Below are 18392 nucleotides of genomic sequence, written 5' to 3'. Positions count from 1 at the left end.
TTCAAGATGACTTAGTAGAATTTAGGAAAACTATCCAGTTACAATCTAAATAGTAGTCCTTCAGTGTCCATGGTGATTAGTTCCAGAACATCCCACCTCCACCCCATGTGAATATCAAAATCTGCGGATGCTCACAACCCTTATCTAAATTGTGTAGTGTTTGCATATAACCTGTGGATGTCCTCCTCCATGGATTTTCTAGGTTACTTAAAATATCTAGTACAGTGTAAATGCTGTGAAAATAAATGTTACACTATATTATTTAGGGAAATATTTAGTACATACGAAATTTTTTTTTAATTTTTTTTTTTGTAACTTGTAGATGAACACAGTTCCTTTGTTTTGTTTATTTTTATGTGGCGCTGAGGATGGAACCCAGTGTCTCACACATTCAAGGCAAGCGCTCTACCACTGAGCCACACCCCAGCCCACGTAAGCGATTCCCCCCCCCAAATATTCTGGATCCATGGTTGAATAATGAAACCCACAGGTATGGAGAACAACAGTATATCTGAAAATATAGTGTGAGCTGTTCCATACTTGGACTGATTCTGTGATTGGATACAACTCTTTGCAGCCATAGAAATAAATTTATGAAAGGCTATAGATGATTCACATAAAAACACTTTTTTTTTTTTTTCTGGGGATTGAACCCAGGGGCACTGAGCCTGAGCCACATCTTCAGCCTTTTATTTTATGTTTTATTTTGAGTCAGGGTCTTGCTAACTTGCTTAGAGCTGAGCCTCTTGAGTTGCTGGGGTTACAGGAGTGCACCACCACTCCTGGCAAAAACACATTTTACCAAGAAAATAAGTTTTGCACTAGGAATGTGGCTTAGTGGTAGAGCATTTTCCTAGCATGCACAAGGCCCAGGGTTCACTCTCCAGCATTACAAAAAAGAAAAAAGTAAGTTTTGACATTAGCATGCAGGAGAAAGAAAATATGGACCCTAAAAATCCGGTGCAAAGTATTTTCTGCACAGAGTAAAGAACCCAGGCCTGGGCATTCCAACAGGAAGGCATAAGGTAGACCTGTGGCCTAGTTCAAAGATGGCCCCACACTGCTCAGCTTGCAGAAAGAAAACAATCAGTAGTAGTAGTGTGAGTATTACTCTGTTGTTGGATTTGGGTGTAAGGGTCATTGAGCCCGTGTATACAACAATCTGGTGGAGCCATCAGGTGTTGGGCTTGAATTGTGGAGGGAAAAGAGGATTTACCAGACTGGAGCTTTATGTGTGCAGTTGCAGCCTGTGCTCAAAGCTGGAAGGCCATCTGGGAAAGTTGACTTAAGAATGGGGTACATGCACTTGAGCATCACCCCTTGTAGAGTGCTGTGGTCCCTGAGGTAAATCCTCGGGGAAGAACGTATCTTTATCAGAGAGGGCAGATCATGAAAAATAAAATAGGCTTTCCCGCTGTCTAGGAGCAGTTAATAAAGAAATGGGGGTGGGGGTGAACTCTATAAAAAGGCACACTCAGGGAGATTGTAAATGTGTCTTTTATGCTCAGCCTTCTCTTTCTCAGTTCCGCATTGGGATTAGAAAGTCCTATCATTTAAAAAAAAAAAAAAGAAAAAAAAGAAAGTCCTATCATTTCTACTTGGCCCTTGACTGATATGCTTTACTGTACCTCATTCAGTCACTTGAATTTCAAGTCTTCCTATGAAAATAAAAGTTTTTGTGGAATAATTTCTATTTCTGTTGGGCAGACCTCAGGAATCAGAACACCAAATCCAGTCCTAAGGTAACTTGACTTAGTTATTTTAGAGAGTAATGGTGGAGAGTTTATATAGAGCTGCCGGATTAGATGTCCTCTAGTCACCAGTATCCTAATGCATCCTAATGACTAGAAACAATCCCTGCCCAGCATGAGCCTGCCATCAAATCTGGCCCGGATGCATCAGACTATCTTCCAGGTAGCAGCCTCAAACCCAGAGTTTTTCTGGCACATTCAAGTTTTATTTTAATTGATATTTAAAGTTTTTTATTCTAAAACCTTAATTTAAATATTTTTGCTTTAAGAATATAAAGTTTCTAACAATATAACTTGTTACAGAAGTACATGTTGGAAGTATCTTTTATTTGGTTAGTAAGCAAGTTGCTGTCATAACTGTCTATTCCACTAGATGGCGTTCTCTGTTCTGCTTTGGCTTTTCAAGATCCGCTTTTTATTTTTTTATAGCAGTCCTCAAAACATTTTGGTTATTACACAATTAAAAATTGAGGATCCTGGGCTGGGGCTGTAGCCCAGTGGCAGAGCGCTTGCCTAGCATGCACGAGGCCCTGGATTGGATCCTCAGCACCACATAAAAATTAAAAAAACAAAACAAAAATAAAGGCATTCTGTCCATCTACAACTGCAAAAAAAATTTTTTTTTTTAATTGAGGATCTTGTAATTGGGGTATAGTTCATTGGTAAGGTGCTGTGTTTAGCATGCATGAGGTCTTGGGTTTGATCCCAGTACCCGGGGAAAAGAAACTTAGGATCCCCCAAAAACTTGTGTTTATTTAAATTTTATCTATTGGTATTTATTATAAACTGGGAGCCAGCCTGAAATCCCAGGAGAATTGTAAGTTCAAGGCCAACCTCAGCAACTTAGGAGACCATGTCTCAAAATAAAAAGGGATGAGAATGTAGCTCAGTGGTAGAGTAACCTTAGCTTTAGTCCTCAGTCCTGGAAGGAAAAAAAAATGATTAAAAGTGAGAAAAGTTGAAATTATATGTAATTTAAAATAACAAAATTCAGCTCATTACAAATTAACACAAATAACACTTTTGTGAAAAACAGTATTTCTGAAACAAAGTGTGTTAATAGAAGACAGCTGGATTCTCATAACTGCTTTTGAATTTAGTCTGCTGTTGTGTTTTCAAAGTATTTGAAGAGAATCTGGCTTTACATAATAGGTAGTTGAAAAGAGAAGTATTTTAATAGTCCTTAAGATAATTATGGATATTATTCTTTGATACTTTATCAAAACTCACTCTGTGATTTCTTTGCCACTGAACTACATACCCATTTTTTTTTTCTTTCTTTTGAGAGTCTTTCTTGCTGAAGCTGACCTTGAACTTGCAAACCTATTGAGTTTCTGGGATTATAGGTGTGTGCCCAGCTTCAGATTTGTCTTACACTTTCGATGGGTCTTTTACCCTTGCATGATTTTATATTATCAGTCACTGGTGATTTATAAAGATGTTGGTTTACTGTGTACACAGATCTCATGTTGACACATTTTGTTCTATAATATAAAAAAAAAATCACATTTGTTAGTAACATCATTGATCTTATCAGATAAGCTGTGAATGGGGAGTATGTTTTCCAAGATTCTAACATGCTTCATTTTTTTCAGAAAATGCCTGGCAGATACCTAAGATCGTATAACCAATTTGTCTGTGGTCATTCTTAAAGTAGAAATGGTGTTCTCTGAGGAAAATGACTAGCTCAGCTTGGAACTCAGGCATTCACCATATGTGCTTTCTGTTGAGCAGCCATCGTACTTTGGCATGCAACAAAAAGTTTCATGCATTCCCCCTAGTTCATCATACACCATATTAAAGAGATTGTACATTTTTTCCAAAGATCAGGATTTAATAATTAAATATATTTAAAAATAATTAATCATTTTTACTACTTTGCCAGAGTAGTGTTCTTACATGAAAATGGATTTACTTTTTCTCCTTTTAATAAACTGAGTTTACAGTAACTACAGCTACAGTTTGGTGCCACTACCATTATTTGTCCAGCAGCTTATACGCCATTGCTTCTGCAAATGGCAACACAGTGCAAAATAACATACTGTTATGAGAATAATTTAGACTTTGCAGACCCCTTGGATCTGCAGACCAACTTCAAGAATCACTATTCTTTCAAAACAGAAATTATGAATTAGTATATTAAATAGTTGTGTCATAACTTCTATTTTTCTGCAAAAGTTTATTAAGTTCCCCTTTTGAGATCTTGCTCATTGTGGGCATTAGAGTATCCAGAGTAAGAAAATTCAGCCCACCATGGTGGAGAGAAATTAAATTTCTAGAATTAGACCCAGGTTTGAATTCCATCTCTCCCTTAACCTTAGTCTCTTTAACCTACAATTTCTTTAACACTCTTGTCTGGAAAATAGGTATCATAATAAAATCCACCTCATTTATTTTATGAGGATTGAGTAAGTAAAAGTACAATACGTGGCTTAATAATGTCAGTTATATCTGTGTTCAGTAGCACTAGTAGCAAGGAACACAGCTGCCAGAACTTCTGCTTGCCTCTGAGGCTTGACTAGCCTCAGAATTTTAGAATAGTAAACTTCATGCTTCTACACTGTGCTCCGAGAAGAGCAATCATAAACGTGAAGGGAACCAGGCACAATGGCACATGCCTGTGATCCCAATGACTGGGAATGCTGAGGCAGGAGAATCATAAGTTCAAGGCCAGCCTTGGCAACTTAGTAAAACCTTTCTCAAAATAAAAAATTAAAAGAACTTGGAATGTAACTCAATGGTAAAACACTCCTGAGTTCCATCCCCAGTACCAAAAAAAAAAAAAAAAAAAAAAAGTATCACCAAGACTGGGACTGAGGATGTAACTAAGCAGTAGCGTGCCCAAGGTCCTGGGTTTAATCTCTGGCACAGGGGGATACCAAGAGTGGAAATTGCTTTTTTTTTTTTTTTTTAATCACTGATGTTAAGGATTATCTATGAGTACAAAATTCTTCATTTGGAAGTTTGAATAAGAGATGGTAACTCTGGACCCAGCTATACAGGGAGTCTTTAGTCCTGTCCATCACCCAGGGGTGGCACTAATGAGGTCTGCGGGTGCTGGGTTTGTCCCAAACCAGAGAAGAGGTCAGGGGAATCAGCTGAGCATCCCATGGGAAATGGAACATTTTTGGTGTTTCTGTTGCATTCTTTTTCCGCTAACTTAGGTTTCTGATCTTACTTCCTCAGTGAGCATCCTGACCCCTGTATAACCCATACTCAACAGAAGGTGGCACTGCTGTCTTAGAAAAACACCAGACTGGCAGTGGCTTTCCTCTCTGAGGTCCTAACTTCATGGAAGGGACACCTGGTGGCTCAAGCATTTCCTCCATCTGATTACCTTGGTATATGAGCATCCCCCTTTGCACTCTTCACTGTCCAGGTTTTTCTCGTTACCCTGGAATGTTTTCCCTTGTTTATTTTTTTCCTCCACTCCTACAGTTCCTGTGGATGGAGGTATTTCCACTCACTGTCCTTGACACACCCTTCCTTTGAAAACAAAGATTGATGACCTGGAGCAAGGAAGATAGAGCAGCCTGTTGCCAGCTGCCTGGGAGGGACTTAGAGGGTTGCCTCCCTGAGGTCTCCTAGTCTAGGCTGTGGCCTAGGAAAACGATACTCATGGCCCAAGAGTAAGCATCTGCAAAAGTAAAAGAGTGTCTTTGGGTCATGGAAGTGACATCACGTGGGGTGCGTGTTCAGGCATTTTTTGAAAAGATGTGTGTGACCCCAGTTAAAGTTTTTTTAAAACAAACAAACACATTTTTAATATTCTTCTCCCTTTTTTTTTTTTTTTTTTTTTTTTTTTTTTTTTTTTTTTTTGGTACTAGGGATTAAACTTGGGGCACTAAGCCACATCCCCAACCCTGTTTCAGATTTTGTTTAAAGACAGGGTCTCACTGAGTTGCTTAGTGCCTTGCTTTTGCTGAGGCTGGCTTGGAATTTGTGATCTTTCTGCCTTGGCCTCTACAGGCATGTGCCACTGCGCTTAGCCTGCATTTTTAAGATTATTAGAGACTACTGGGTGCAGTGGCACATGCTTGTAATCTCAGTGACTTGGGAGACTAAGGTAGGAGGGTCACAAGTTCAAGGTCAGCTTTATCAACTTAATGAGACCTGTATCAAAATGAAAAAATAGTAAGGTCTGGGGATGTAGCTCAGTGTTAGAGCAAGCACTTCTAGTTCAATCCACAGTACTGCAAATAAAAAATAAAGATTCTTAGAGCCTGAGAGTAGTGCCAAAATTGAAGTTCACAGGTTCAACTTAGGCTAATGGCTTTCTGTCAGAAGTCCTGGGTGGTACCCTGGTTTGGCTTCCCTCCAACTGTGGAAGCACAGGTACATACCTACACTTCATTCACTTTATGGGTACAGTCAGCCATGGTAGTGATGCAGGAGAACATATGTGAAATTGCTTCTCATGGGATGAAATGCAACTGTGAGTCTTGCTCAGCCTTGGCAGTGTAGCTGGGTCTCATTAAACATCCTCACTCCATAAAGCAGAAGTTGCCATATCTTCCCAGGTTACCACCCATGGGGTCTCAGTAGTTTTTTAGAATTGCAGGCCACAGAAATTCCTAATGGTTCTCCTCGTTCTGAAATTGGCTCCAAATACTTAAGTACTACTATCCTCACAATTCAGTTATTACTGCTTTCAAAAGTAATACATATAAATTTGTATGGTTTCTAGTGATGCTATTTACCGTGAAATTTTTAAATACCCTATGACACCTTTGTAAGTTTGTCATGGTACCTTGGTAGAGTTCCCTGGGTGGGTGGGTGTGTGATATAAGTCCTCATGTGCCCTCCCCTGGAGCTTCAGCTTGGCTATTTTTGGGGTATGCTTGCTTTTTTTTTTTAAATTATAGGTGGGTACAATATCTTTATTTTATTTTTATGTGGTGCTGAGGATTGAACCCAGTGCCTCATGCACACTAGGTGAGCACTCTACCTCTGAGCCACAACCCCAGCTTTTTAAAAAATTTTTATTTTTTAGTTGTATTTGGACACAATGCCTTTATTTATTTATTTTTATGTGGTGCTGAGGATCAAATCCAGGGTCTCGCACATGCTAGGGGGGAGCTGTACCATTGAGCCACAACCACAGCCCTAGTATTTGCTTTTTTGTTCCCAGTGGTTGTTCATACCCAACCTGAAGGTCAGGCTTTTCAATAACTGCTTATAATTATTATTATTAGTAGTAGTAGTAGTAGTAGCATTAATATTAGCACTAATATTATTATTTAGTTGTAGATGACACGATACCTTTATATTTACCTTTATGTGGTGCTAAGGATTGAACCTTGTGCCTCACCCATGCTAGGTGGGTGCTCTACCACTGAGCCACTACCCCAACCCAGTTACTGCATATTATTGATTCAGAGTCTGGACAACACATTTGTATTGAGCCAATCTGACTCAATAATTTCCTCATGTTCTCCTTTCCAAATCCTCCTCATTATTGATCTTTTAAAGAATCAAAGGCCTGGAAACTGAAATCTGCCTAAGGAGCTTATTTTGAAAGAACTTGTTATTGACCACTGATTTTAGGAAGAAGTTTCAGGAGCCTGTCAGCAGTTGCCCATGGACAGTACTAAAGGTTGAAATCTTACATTCTCTTTATTGACTGTGAAGAGACTGTGGAACAAGTGCCATTTTCCACGGAGGAAGAGGTTGGCTCTAGGTGTGCTTGCTACACCTCTGGCACTCTGAAGTCCAAAAGGAAGATGCTAAAGCTGTTTATAAACAAATAGTGTGGGTGTCTGGTCATCAGAACATTGAAGGATATTTAAGAGAGCAAGTAGCTGGGCTGAGGCAAGAGGATCATGATTTTGAGGCCAGCCTCAATATCTTAGTAAGCCTCTGTCTCAAAATAAAAAATGAAAAGGGCTGGGGATGTAGCTCAGTGGTAAAGCACTTGCCTGGCATATGCAAGGCCCTGGGTTTAATACCCAATACCTCAAAAAAAAAAAAAAAAAGATTATGTAGGTTGCGATGGAGTAGGAACCATGAGTTTTCCCCTGCCCCCGACCTTTGGTATTGGGGATTGAACCCAAGGATGCTTTACCACTAAGTTGCATCCCCAGTCCTTTTTATTTTGAGACAAGGTCTCGCCAAGTTGCTGGGCTCTAACTTCTGATACTCCTTCCTCAGCCTCCCAAGTCCCTGGTTACAGGCTTGTGCCATTATGCCTGGCACAATCATAAGTCCTTTAGCAAAATAGAAAACAGTCTTTGGTGTGCTTCTGGACAACCCTGAGAGTTAAGAACTACTTTTCAGGGTATGAGAGTAAAAGTTATCTCTTAAGGCTTATATTTGGACTTTTTTTTTTTCCTTTTTTTTTTTTTTTTTTAACAATACTGAGGATTAAATCCAGGGGAGCTTAGCACTGAGCTGCATTCCAGCTCTTGTTAATTTTTATTTGAGACAAAGTCTTTTTTTTTTTTTTTAAGAGAGAGAGAATTTTTTTAATATTTATTTTTTAGTTTTCAGTGGACACAACATCTTTATTTTATTTTTATGTGGTGCTGAGGATCGAACCCAGCGCCTCGCGCATGCCAGGCAAGCGCAATGCCACTTGAGCCACATCCCCAGCCCCTCATACAAGGTCTTGCTAAGTTCCCTAGGCTGACATTGAACTTAGAATCCTCCTGCCTCTACCTCCCAAGTCTCTGGGATTACAGGTTGGGATACTGTATCTAGCTGGACTTTTTCTTTTGAGAAGAACAAAATTATATATGGTGATTCTGTTAGAGTTTTGTTTTTATATTATTTTTATTGTCAAACTGCATGGCAAAATTGAGTATTTTGTAAAAGAAAAATTCATCTATTACTTATAACAGTAATAATACTCCCATTTCCTTTTTTTTTGTTTGCCCATAATAATACATATGTAGATATACATCCAGTTTTGTTTCCGGTTCTCCAGTTCCAATGTTGCTATATCAGTAATTTTAATAGTGGCATAACATAAAAACTATAAACATTTAAGAATCTATGAGGCCCTGGGTTCAATCTCCAGCACTGCAAAAAAAAAAAAAAATATATATATATATATATATATATATATATGTAAGTTATATGTCAATTAAGGCTGCTATAAGAAAAATATTTTTTTAATTGTCTAAGTATTTTAAATCAGGGATGATTTAAAAAGAAAAAAAGAAAAAGTCTGGCCAGGTGCAGTGGTGCACGCCTGCAATCCCAGCAGCTGGAGATGCTGAAATAGGAGAATAGAGAGTTCAAAGCCAGCCTCAGCAAAAGCAAGGCTTTAAGCAATTCAGTGAGACCCTGTCTCTAAATAAAATATAAAATAGGGCTGGGGATGTAGCTCAAAGGTCTTAGTTCAATCCCCGATACCGAAAAAAAAAAAGAAGAAAAAGTCTGTCGAGATCCACCAAGTTTAGTTCTCACAGTGATGTTAGCATCAGCACCACACTCTTTCACATCAGTTGCCTCATATTCATGTTTGCTTCAGCTGTGTAGATTAAATCCAGAATTAGTACATTATTGTTGCCAAACCTGAATATATTGCTATAGTTGTTACAGAGTCAGATGCTGTGCCTGTAGTTTCTCTCTAGTGAGATTCTCTATTGAACTGGAAACCTGCTGTGTTCTCTAAGCGGTCAGGTCAGAGGAAATAACTCATCTTTGGGAGTTCCAGCTATCACTGAGAGTCCACATGTTCACCCAAGAAGAAAAAAAGAGCTTAAGTCGTGTTCAAGATTTGATGGATTTTCTTCCATGAGCTCCCAGGAAGTCTGTAGGCTGAGGACAGAAGTCTGTAGGCAGCACCCACTGTTTGTGTCTAAGTCTTAAGCACCAGCCCTTCCTTTGGAGTCCACTCAGGCATTACTCACTGGGGCACCATAGGCTCAGGAGTGGCTTCCCCTGATCATCATCATAGTTGTAAGGCTGGCCGTCTTCCTCTTAAGTCCAGGGTTTATCACCTGCTCCGCTCTGCTGCCTACTAGAGAGTCATTCCTCCTTGCTGTTTTATGTTGGCTCCCGTAGTGGTATATCCAGAGACTTCATAGAAACAGTTTTAAGTTGGGAATCCATATAACTAGACTTTGGAGTCTGACAGATTTGGATACTTTACTTTGGATTTCAACATTGCCATTTGCTAGGCAACCTCCTTTATCATACATTACCTCAGTTCACTCATCTGCAGAATGAGATAATACTGTCTGCCTTGTGGGGTGGTTGTGAGAATTGAGTAATAAACTTTAGCTTTCAGTGAGTTCTGTGTTTATGGTATGGGAGGAAGACTATGGGAGAGGGAGAGGGTATACTGGCCCCTCAACTTAGTTTTAGTGTTCCACCTACCCCCTTGTTCTGTCTCCCATTCTCCATGATCTTTTGAGTGCTGAATAGAGAAAAAAGTTCCCTGGTCACCTAGGACCTTTCTGAGAAGGAAGTGGCCCTTGACTATTGCTGTTTTGTGAATCACCTATTCTTCTCATTGGAAATTATAATGTGACCTTTGAACTATTGAGAATACCCACGCCTGGGCTGGGGATGTGGCTCAAGTGGTAGCGTGCTCGCCTGGCATGCGTGCAGCCTAGTTTCGATCCTCAGCACCATATACAAACAAAGATGTTGTGTCCGCCGATAACTAAAAATATGTGTGTGTATATATATATAGAATATATGTGTATAATATATATATAGAATATATATATATATAGAATAAATATGTGTGTATATATATATATATATAGAAACTCTTGGGAGCTTCTAGAAAGGCCATGCCTCCCATTTCATGCTCAGAAAGACCCATTCCAGGCTGGGATCTAGGGATCTGTTGGGTGATAACCTGCTCTGAGCAGCAGAAATAAGGCCCGACAGGACAGGCTTTAGAAGTCACTTTCCGGAGTGAAAGAATGACCACTGTTCTCTTTCTCACCCCTTCTTGGCTCTACCACACTTCCAGAGGGGCCTTGTTGACTGAACTGGCTCCAAGAAAACAGAAGCCCCACCTTGCCTGCTCCTCCATGGCTCTACAGCCAGAAGGAGCCATAACATGCCCAGTCCGCCTTCCCATGGCCTTGCAAGCCCCAACATACCTCCTTCCCCTCAGGACCAGATGCCGAGGATTGCTAACTGAGGTGTGGCCGAGCCCCTCCCTCCCCAGCTGGGACTCATCTTTTTGAAATTATATGATGCAGAAAACTGCCTTTCCTTAGGGATCCAGCACTTTCCCACCTTCTGTGTTTTAATCTATGTCTCTTGAAATCCTACTCCATGCATGATTTCTGAGTTTGGTGGGGTTTGTTCTTCTGTTTTCCTAACTTTGGAGTTCGGTCACATTTTTCCCAGCATGCTTTAAGCACTGGCATTCCTTCTGGCCCTCAGGATGATGAATTCCCTTCCTGCCCATAAGTGGATGACTACCAGTTGGCAGTTCCCCCTCCTGGCTTTCAGGATATTATCCTAACACCTCAGGGTGATTCTAATCTCTCAGAAGAAATAATGCAATCTGGTGGCCATGTAGAGTTGAGTCTTAAAATCTTTACTTTGCTATTCTCAGCCTCAGAGCTATCTCTTTTGTCCTTGTCTGGCTCCAACCACCCCCACCCCAAAAAATATAGGCTTAAAGCCTGGAAACTGTCATTTAGGAAGCATGAAGGAAAAGTGTGGCCTGGCCCCTCCACTGAAGGTTTGACTACTCAGATCTTTGGTGTGAGGCAATCTCTGTCGTAGGACCAGAAAGAGTGGAATGGAACAGCCCTCTCTTACCATCCTCTATAGCTTTCAAGAGACTAAAAATCCTCACATGCATGTCTCTTCTGTGCTATTGCCTACATTTCAAGTCTCAAATTCATATTTTGCTTTTGTGATAAATTTGTTGCCCTGCTACTTATAAAAGATAATAAAAATCCTCAAGTGTCTTAAATCAAGTGTAGATGACTCTTGGAATGGTCACATAACAAAAATATCCCCTTTGGGTTGTGGCTCAGTTGTAGAGCACTTGCCTAGCATGCCTGAGGCACTGGGTTCAAACCCAGCACCACATAAAAATAAACAAAATAAAGGTATTGTGTCCAGCTACAATTAAAAATATATATTAAAAAAAAAAATCTTTTTGGAAATGGCTCCTGGTCCAGCTTTTGCTTTTAGGTTGAAGTCTGGTTGATGCAGCATGTTTCATGTGGCCAAACGTTGACAGCCATACTGAGCCACAGCTTTGTTTTAACCAAATTTTTCAAATAGAAAAAGAGGCCTTTTTTTTTTTTTCTCTCCTTCCTGTCTTTTCCTTAATCTACAAGGAGGCCAGTTCTAGAGCTGGCTTAAGTTGTCTTGGCAGTCTTCTGTTTAACCCTTCCTGGAGAAACCTTCTCTGGCTCTGGTTGGGGGGCTGAGCCTTCCTGGCAGTATGCTCTCTGGGAGTAAAGGTAATTCCAGAGCATCCAAAGCAGCCCCACCAGCTTCCGCCCATTTTTCTGATAAGTGCTGTGTTTCCATCCCTAGACAGGCAGTGTGCCATGGCAGTGGCCCAATCTTAACCCACAGGATGCAACTGAAGGAAATGTGCTGGTGATGGGCTTTCTCCAGGGCTCTCTAGCCTGTGAGGGCTGGCATGTGGATTACAGGGGGAAATGTACGCATGCAACCTTGGTTCTGTAACTTGACTGAGCTTGGGGGTTGCAGACAGGGTTCCCTCCCTCCACCCACCTACCCACCCACACCCTCATGACTGTCAAACCAGCATCATTTATTCTGTAGATTGGAGTTGTTTTGACAGAAGTAATCTAGAATTGCTGCTTTTTTGGTTACCTGAAATGACTCACATCCATCTCAGAAAACGTTGTTTCAACTATCACTTTGATGCCCCCAAGAGGGTTTCCTGGGCATGCATACTGGTCTTTCTGAAACAGCAATGCTGTCTTGATAGTTCAAAGATGGTTTCCTGGGCTATTCTGAATATTAGATAAGACCATAATTGAAGAGTTTAGTACAATACCTAATGCTGTTTCCCTAGATTTATATGTATTTTATCACTAGTGCTTTGCCTATTGCCTTAGACACAATAAATTCTCAATAAATTATTTGTTAAATAAATAAGTGAACTAACTATACTGTAATTCTGTGTTTTTTATTTGTTGTCTTCTGGATTTTGTGTTTTGTCTTGACATATGGTCTCACTGTATCGCTCGAGTTGGTTTCCAACTCCTGGGCTTATGGAGTCCTTTTCTCAGTCTCCTTAGTAGTTGGGCTATAGGTATGTACCACCTCTTAGGAGCATTAGGCCCAATTGTTAGAAAAAAGATACAGGGAGAAGAGTAAAGAATTGGGTTTAAGTGGCTAGGACTATAGCTCAGTGGTAGAGCGCTTGCCTAGCACATGTAAGGCGCTGGGTTTGATTCTTAGCACCATATAAAAATACATAAATTAAATAAAAGGTATTATATCCATCTACAACTAAAATTTTTTTTAAATATTAGGTTTAAAATATTTTTTAAGGATGGGGTGTAGCTCAGTGGTAGAGCACTTGCCTAGCATGTACAAGGCCCTAGATTCTATCTCTAGAACCACAAAAATAAAAGGAAAAAATAAATAAATAAAAAAGGTGCCACTCCCAGTCTTCTCTCTGTCTTGGGCCTCTCTTTTATTGCAAATCTAACACCTTTGTTAGCGCCTCTTACGAAGTTTTCCGTGTCTACACATTGAAACTAACTGGAGTTTAACATGTTTGGAGCCTAGACATTACTGCACTGCATCAAAAGGTTGCCACAAAACCCTGCCCTAGACTGAAGGAAAACTTACAGTGGAGAGTGCCTCTCTGTGTGACAGTGTTTGCACATCTGCTGTGGGCCAGGTACTGACTATACTAGGCAATATGCTGGACAGTTTGCAAGCACACACAGTAGAACAGGGTGTCATCCCTGTCTGAGTGGATGGAGGCAGAAGAAGCTTCCCTAGACTGAGGTCTGAAGACTGCATAGGGTTTACTAGGCAACAGTGGACAGGGAGCAAGCATTGCAAAGCCCTGGTGTGGAGAGGGGAGAAGAGGGCCCCAGGACTATGTGAAGATTCATTTAAGTAGATAGTTTGCTCATTAAGTAAGATAGCATTAGGGCTCTATAACTATGTGGCTGTCACAGAGCTGAGATGATACAGTTTGGTTGGTATTAGTTTACCAGTCTACCTCCCCATATCCCAAATTAGATTGCCCAGCTGAAATCCATCACATGCTGTCTCTGGCTCTGGTAGAGGCGTCTCTGTGTGCTGCTCAGAGTGCTTTCTCTGTGCTTAATATTCCCAAACCTGAAAAGAAAACTATTGATTGGCAGAATCTAGATGTAAGAGGCTGCCAGTACTGTTATGAGTTTGTTACTGGAGCTTTGTGTGTGTGTTGTGAGACTGGTTCTAGGGAGGGTCTTCGAAATATTGCTGGCTGTAAATAAACATGCTTCAGGATATGCTGAGTAAATCCTCCCAGCTCCAATGGCAGCTCCTCTATCTTCATGAATTTATATTGTTTTTACTTCCTTCCTGTGCCCCAATCAGCTTCATCGGTGACTGGGCTTTCGTATTCTTTACAGGGAGAACCAAATTCTAGGTTCTGTAATTCCTGAGAATACCAGGGCTCTGCTACTGACCTACAGCCATAGCTGGTGTGTTCTCCCAAGTGTCTGTCACAGTTAAACCAAACTGGCAAGTTCTACAGCCTGCTGTAGCCACGTCATGCTCTAGCTATTGGGACTTTGGTCTCAGGTGAAGGCTGGGGAGCAGCATGTGAACTAGAGTGGTTCTTTCCTCCTCCCTTGTCTTCTCACGTGGCTTCTGTTGGAAAGCTGTGGATTTGGGCTTTTGTTTTTCCTTGTGTCTTAATTGGACTTGAACTAGGGAGCTGAAAGGGATTTCTCCTAGGAGCTGCTTTCTTTCATCTTTCCTATAGACTAGGAGAGTCCCTCTCAACCTTTTCTACCTGAGAGACGTGTGCTGTTGCCTTCTTGTCTCTGGGCTGTGGGTTCCATGCCTCCTGACTGACTCAGACAACTGTCTGGTAAATAGATCTCCAGGCTGAGTTTATTACTTCAAACAACTGGAAGCCAGAGCAACGGATCTGTACAAGTCAAGACAGGTGTCCCCTGTGAGTTTTGAAATGTGACTTATGGGAAGGAAAGAGGAACAGTGATTTCTCATTGCTTTTGCTTGTGTCTTCATTACTCCTCTTCCCCTTCCTGCCTCTTTAAGGGCATGGCAAGACTCTCCGAATGCAGGTATAATTGAATAATGTGACCCTTTTTTTCTGTCCCCTTAGCTCTGCCATTTAAAATACTACCTCATGCATGTGTCCTATGACTGGCTTGTGATAGCTGTCATGGGTACTTGAATAGTATCTGGCTTGACAATTAGGAGGATATTCCTCTGGGTCTTTGTTTTTACTGTGACAGTCTCCCTCTGCTTCCTACCCACCCTTTCTTCCACTGTATAGAGGTCCTTGTGGAATCAAGTTGCTACTGTCAGAATAGTGCCTGTTTTCATTTAGTGAAACTTGCTTCAATGGATGGGCGTAAGTGGTCCTGAAAGCATCTTGGGAGGTTTATCACCATCTTCAGTGATTCCCACTTTCTGCCAAGACTTCCTCAGTGGTGTTTTAAGTCTGGACCCCTCTCCATTGAAGTACAGGTGATGCTGTGCCTCTGGTCTTATGCTCAGATATGGAGGGAACCTGATTTGTCAGAGTGGGCACCATAAGAACTTGGTTTGTTTTCTCAGAAGCAGCTCTATGCAATGATGTGCCCAGGGCTAAGCAAGCTCACACCCAGCTTTTTGGTCTCAGGGCAGAAGAATTACCTTCCAAAAACAGGACAGGGTGTGGCCAGCAGGAGGTAGATTTCTACTGTGGATTCTCCAGAACCTTCCAGGTTCCAAGGGTGCCTATAACACCAATGGGCTCCAGAAATCTTAGGAGATCTCCAAAGATCTTACATCCCAGGAGATCTTAGCTCCATGTTTCTGGCCCCTTCCTGAAGCCCACTGCCTCATATGGCTTTGAAGATATGCAGGCTCATTTATGCATTTGACTTATGGGATTAAGACAGGAGAATCTTCTCACATTTGGAATAAGGTCCATGGTCCATTGGTCAGCTCTTTGTTTGGAGGTACCAAAAGTTGGAGGCCTGTGGAACCAAGTTCCACTGAGGTAGGTCAGGTAAACCTGGGTTTTGGATGTAAAATACGAGTTCTAGCACCTTAGCTGGGTGCTCTCTGGCATACCCCATTCTTGGTCTAACAGAGTAGAAAGCAAGGACTAGATCAGTTCACAAATGGAAACCAACTGCCCAGTTTTTCTTTTTTTTTTTTTAAAGCTTTTAAAAAAATATTTTAGGTGTAGATGGACACAACACAATGCCTTTATTTTTATATGGTGCTGAGGATTGAACCCGGTCCCACCCGCGCTAGGCAAGCGCTCTACCGAAGAGCCACAATCCCAGCCCCCCACTGCCCGTTTACTTTTCTCTTTTAGTTAACATGTAAAATAACTAGAGTCATACAACAAAATAATAAAAGAGGAAAATACACAAATATACTTCCTGTCTGGTTTTTGCCCCATCATTTTCTTCCTCAGATATGACTAAAGAACCTCAGCTAAGCCAGCCAGGCATGTGTGAAATGCAGGATTCATCCCTCATCACCACACACACTTCCTCCCCTCCCATCTCAGGTCACAAAGGTCATAAGAAGCCATGGGGAGGCTCCTGAACTTTTACTGTACTTAGGGAGCGCTTTAAGTGACATTTGCATGTTTGGTGACCAGCTTCCTGTCACTCAGATGGACACTGGATTAGGATTTCAGTGACTATCAACCGTCCTTTCTCAACTCTGCATATTTATCCATGAAAGGAGAGTGGCAGGAAACAGGGCCTTGGAAAACAGTGAGTTTGGGGCCCTTAGAGTTCACAGGTCAGTCCCCTGTATTGGCTGGGGGAGGTAGGATGTACCCAGATGATGTTTCCCACAATCAGCACCAAGAAGGCTGTCTCCTAGAGGAAAAATGTAAGAAAATTTTACAGTCCCACATTTTGTTACTGACCACTCTTTAATAATGGTTTCTTCAGTTACTTCTACAAAGGGATTGTTGTTGGTCCCCTGAGAGATTGGTGCTCTTTATAAAGCAGCTGATTTATGACTCCAACCTGAACTTGACGTGGCAGTGTTCCAGGCCCGCCTCCCGCCTTCCTCTACCCTAGCCCTCTTTCCTCTTTGCCCACCTGATTGGCAGGGGGTGGGTGCCTAGAAGGTGGGTTGCTAAGCAGCCTGGCTTTAACATTGTACCCTTGCAGTTTGATGAATAGCTGCAGTGTTTAGAAGAGAGAGAGGATTTTAGTCTGTCTCTTAATCAGGAGGGACTTTTTTGGGGAAGGGGTTAAGCACTTGTAGTCTGGTCTTGGCACATGGCCATAGCTTGGGAGGGAATTTGGTAACCCTCACGGTGCCTTCCCTTCTGAGATGCAGTGTGAATGGAGTCCAGAGCTCTGTGGCGGTTCCCATGTGAAGATCTTGTTGCAGAGTTGTCACTGTCTTATCTCTCCCCTCACCAAGAAAGAAAAGGAAATGAGATCCAACAACATTCTGTGAACTCAGCTTTTTCTGTTTTGATAATTAACTTGTAGTGGCACTTGAGATCACTGACCTTACTGGTCAGTAGGAAACAGGTGTGTTCTTGCCATTTTATGTTTGGGGGAATGCCTTCCTCCTGCTGTGTCAGAAACTTATAATATGGGGCTTAGGTTGTAACCTTTGCCTTCTCATCCATTGATTTGTTTTAGATGAAGCATTTACTCTGGTGCAGTGAGGTAAGCAGTTTTTTGATAAGAAGCCTTTGTTGGACTTGGGTCGTGGCTCAGTTGGTAAAGTGGTTGCCTAGCATGTGAGAGGCACTGGGTTCTATTCTCAGCACCACATATAAGTAAATAAATTAAAAACAACAACTAAAAAATTAAAAAATAAAAAGAAGCCTTTGTATTTAGGTTTCTACAGGATGAAATGGGAGTAACTGACGACTTGCATTAAGTATTGAGGAAAAGCTTTTCGCTAGAGAGAATATACAGCCAAAGAATGCTGCCTGGAACTGGGACCTCATTTGGTCCCTTATTAAAGGCATGCTGTACACATGCTCTTGGGTTCTGTGAGCTGCCAAGCTACCTCCTTACGTAAAGACTCCTTTTTTGACTTGAGCTAAACATGAAACTCCAGGAGTAACTAATCTCATGTCTCAATCTTGGGAGCGGGATATTATGAAGAAGTACCCCTTACTTCCTTTGTGCCAACAGTCTCAGTAATATACTCTACGGCACTGCCTAGGCTCTGGAGGAAGAGGCAGCCAGGATCTTGAGCTCTGCTGCTTCAGGGTACAGGGGGCTTCCTGAGCCCAAGGGAGCAGCAGGCATGGTTCAGATCATACAGGTGGCCCAGGCAGGAATGCTGCTGTGTTGGCTCTCCTCAGCATCACTTGGAACTGCTCCGCTCTGGAGGCCATGGAAGAAGACTAACACGGCACTCTGGAGTATCCCACCTGATATAAGGAAGAAGGGGTAGGAGGCTCTGGGATCCCAGAAGCCCCCAAAGCACTGCTCCCCTTCATTTAGTGCCACTGCTATAATTTTCCCTCTTCTCCTTCCCTAAAAAAAT

General features: G+C 41.6%; 1 protein-coding gene across 5 annotated transcripts in view; it reads left to right on the top strand.

Moving 5' to 3' along the window:
• The window catches only part of Sap30bp (SAP30 binding protein), a 40943-nt gene that overhangs the window by 5504 nt on the left and 17047 nt on the right, over positions 1-18392 (top strand). The gene's annotated exons all lie outside the window — the stretch shown is intronic.

The sequence above is a fragment of the Ictidomys tridecemlineatus genome, chromosome 3 (genome assembly GCF_052094955.1).
Source record: "Ictidomys tridecemlineatus isolate mIctTri1 chromosome 3, mIctTri1.hap1, whole genome shotgun sequence".
NCBI classification, from domain to species: Eukaryota; Metazoa; Chordata; class Mammalia; order Rodentia; family Sciuridae; genus Ictidomys; species Ictidomys tridecemlineatus.
The sequence above is the reverse complement of the archived record's forward strand: the minus strand, read 5'-3'. Positions and strand labels throughout refer to the sequence as shown.